The sequence below is a fragment of the Lipotes vexillifer genome, unplaced genomic scaffold (assembly GCF_000442215.2).
Source record: "Lipotes vexillifer unplaced genomic scaffold, Lipotes_vexillifer_v1.1 scaffold232, whole genome shotgun sequence".
NCBI classification, from domain to species: domain Eukaryota; kingdom Metazoa; phylum Chordata; class Mammalia; order Artiodactyla; family Lipotidae; genus Lipotes; species Lipotes vexillifer.
This window is the reverse complement of record NW_006793997.1, coordinates 4,045,680-4,048,953: the sequence shown is the minus strand read 5'-3', so window position 1 is coordinate 4,048,953 and position 3,274 is coordinate 4,045,680. Positions and strand designations below refer to the sequence as shown.

The window sequence follows — 3,274 nt, the reverse complement described above, 5'->3', positions numbered from 1 at the left end:
AGGTCCAAGAAGCTGCCTGGAGAAGACGGCTTTTAATATGAGGCTTCAGAGATGAGGAGTTAGCAATGAACAGAAAGGGAACAGAAAAAAGACTTCCGGCCAGAGGGGACAGCAGGTGAAAATGCAAGAGGACATAGTGAGCGCAGTAAAAGGAGTCGAGTTGATAGTGGCTGGGTGGTAGGGGGGGGGGGGGGGGGGGGGAGGCGGAGGGGCGGGCAGCAAGCAGGGGTGAAGGTGTTGAGGGCGGCCCCAACAAAGGAGTCGGTGGCCCCAGAAGTCCTGCCTGGAAGGAGACAGTGTCTCCAAGACACCTTCATTTTTTCAAGCAACCTCAACTGTGGTTAATCACTTTTAGACCCACTGCATTTCAGTGGGGTTCGGGTGAATCATTTCAGAGGAGTGAGGGAGTAAAATGGCTTGAAGGTTTCTAGGACCCTCAGCAAGCCTTTCTGAAAACCTGATAAAAACTGTGACATCCCTTTCTCAGAAACACACACATTTTACATACACTTTTGGTGAATTCACAGATTTCTTAGTCTTGAGTGCAGTGGGCACCAGATTAAAAATCTCGGGGAAGGGCTTATCTAGGAAGTTCAGCGCCAGGATTCTGCTGGCGCCGTAGCTGGAAGGCACTGGCCAAGGAGGTCCTCCAGAACCACATGGAGGACCACACTGAAAGGAATCGCATGTTAATTTCCTCTACAATACTTTTTGAAGACTTACCTGTGCAGGCACCTCTCTAAGACGCTGGGGCCAGGACAGACTCATCCTCCAGCCAGGTGTCCAAGATTTGTGGCTTCTCAGGACTCCTTACACCTGTGAGAGAAGTAGGATCAGACCTGTGTTCTCTACTTTAGGGCTCACAGAAGGTCACAGCGCCAGCCCCCCTCAGGACACCCCAGACCCTGCGTACCTCAGGCATCCCACCTGCCCATCAAGATACAGATGCACCTCTATCATTTAATCCCCTCCCTCCCCTCAGAAGACAAAGCTGAAAAAAGCACCTGTTAGAATCTCATTTCCATTCCACCTGCCAGTTAGTTCTGGGCTCAGCTCACATGTGATGTTCTCTCATTTGCTAATTTCTTTTCACTTTTTATAAGCCCTATCACTTCTGCACAATAATTCCAACAACTCAGTGAACACCAAAAAATGGAGGGGGACAATGGAATCAATTTTATCATCAACCATTCAAAGGCAATGCTCAGTAATACATTTTAATTCTGAAAATGTTCGATTTTTTTTTCTTTTTAATTAAAGAGCTGCAGTGAGATTTGCACATAGATCTCAAGCACTCCGGAAGCAGTATCTCAGAGTTCCTGTCTGAGGGTAAATGCCAGGGCCTTTTCCAGTCACCTGCCCAAACCGTGACATTTAAAGCAACTTGGTGAACACAACTTCCTGGCATGTATAGGTTTCCCATTTGCCTATACACCTGCACAGTGGGCTGTGGACATTCTTAATTTATGTCTCCTTATACCCTGCGAGCATCACTGGTACCAGGCGGCAGAGGTGCATGTAGCAGAATGTTCTGTGCAGCTAAAAAGCTGCAGACAACCCAAGGCCTTACTCCCAGAAATTGATTAAATCAACTGTGATAGAGCCACTGGATGGGAAACCGTGCAGCTATTAAAGAGAATAAGGTATCCCATCCATGCATTATATTATAGTATATAATGCAGTATATATAATTTACGATGCAATATTGTAATAGTACACATCACATTAATGTATAAGAGAAACTGTTAATTTTAAAAATAATATATGCTATCATTTATCGTGATTATAAAATGTACTACAAGCCACTGTATTAGTTAACACATCCATACATTAATTAATGGAGAATCAAAGTGCACTTTAAAGTCAGCCCATTTGAATAAAAATAAAAGGGCACGTTTGAATACATGTGAATGTGAATATGCGTATCAATTGCCTAGAGCATTGGGGCTCAGCCTTTCCCGCGCAGCGGCATCACCTAGAGGAGAGCCTGTTAAAGCCCAGATTGCCCGGCTCCCCCAGCAGGCCTAATTGGGCAGGTCTGGGGTGAGCCAGAGAAGTTGCATTTCCAACCAGCTCCCAAGTGACGCTGCTGGCCCCGGGGCCAGGCACACACCCAGGGCTCAACCGCGGCAATCTGGGGGAAGAGGAGCTTTGGGGCTTTTTATTTCAGAAAACTTACACATTCATTCAACAACCCTCGTTGAGCGTCAGCTCCATGCAGGGCAGCCGTGGACCGCCCGAGGGGTCGGGCTAGTAAAGGAACCACAGCCTTTTCCTCCGCCTCGGGGGTGCCTCACCCTAGAGGGGAAACTGAGGCCCCAAGACCGGTTGTCCAAAGTCGCGGAGTCTCTCTGGTGGAGCTGGGATTCGAACCTCAAGCTCTGAAATGCCTGCGAGCGTCCTGAGCGCTCCCGAGCTCCAAACGAGTTCATCCCGCCTGTGGGGCCTCTGGGGGCTCCGGAGACGAAGTCCCCGGCCCCACTCTGACACGCAGGGTCGGACAGACATCCCTGCCCGCTCTGCTGCCGTGAGTCCGCGGCGAGCGGCCGGCGCGCGCACGCTTGAGCCCCGCCCCGCCGGCCGCGACGAAAGGGCGGGGCCGGGCGGGCGCGCTGGGGTCCGCGCTCGTGCCCGTGGGGCGAACGCACGGGAGTGGCGCCAGGATAGAGGCTTGCCGAGCCGTCATCCTAACGCAGGCGCGGTGGCCAAGTGGTAAGGCGTCGGTCTCGTAAACCGAAGATCACGGGTTCGAACCCCGTCCGTGCCTAGCATTCTTACTTTCCTACAGGGGTCCACTTTTTAGGGGTGTGACCACTTTTCGAGAGTAATCATCGACGTTCTACCCTTTCCGGATCCCGTATTAATCAATAGATCTTCGCCTCTGGGTGCCGACGGAGCCAACTGTTTTCACTCAGTTTAGATTCAGGCTCTCTCCGGCCCGCGCAGGCCAAAGTCCGGGTGGTCCGGCCTCATGCACTGCTGTGCCGCCAACTTGACCCGCGGGACGTTTGGCTCCCTGCAGACAGCGCCCCCTGCAGTCCCCGGACGCCTCGTCCTGTGCGGGATGGAGGAGGGCTCCGGGTGGGCGGGGGTCTTAAACTCCGAGGCCCCGGACGTCACGTGAAAACCGTGGCCCGAGCAATGATTTTAGCGCAGAAAAACCTACAGCGGATGGCCCTTGGTTCAAGAGCCACTAAGCATTTTTCTGAACATTAAAGTCCAATTGTTTCTACACTAATGAGAGAACTGCCGTTGCTTGACACTGAGCCCACAC

At 51.7% G+C, this 3,274-nt stretch overlaps 1 non-coding gene across 1 annotated transcript; it reads left to right on the top strand.

The window, feature by feature from the left end:
- Positions 1-2,695: 2,695 nt before the first annotated feature.
- Positions 2,696-2,767, top strand: TRNAT-CGU (transfer RNA threonine (anticodon CGU)). Its single transcript has one exon. It is a non-coding gene; the product is annotated as a tRNA-Thr (tRNA).
- The last annotated feature ends 507 nt before the right edge of the window (positions 2,768-3,274 follow it).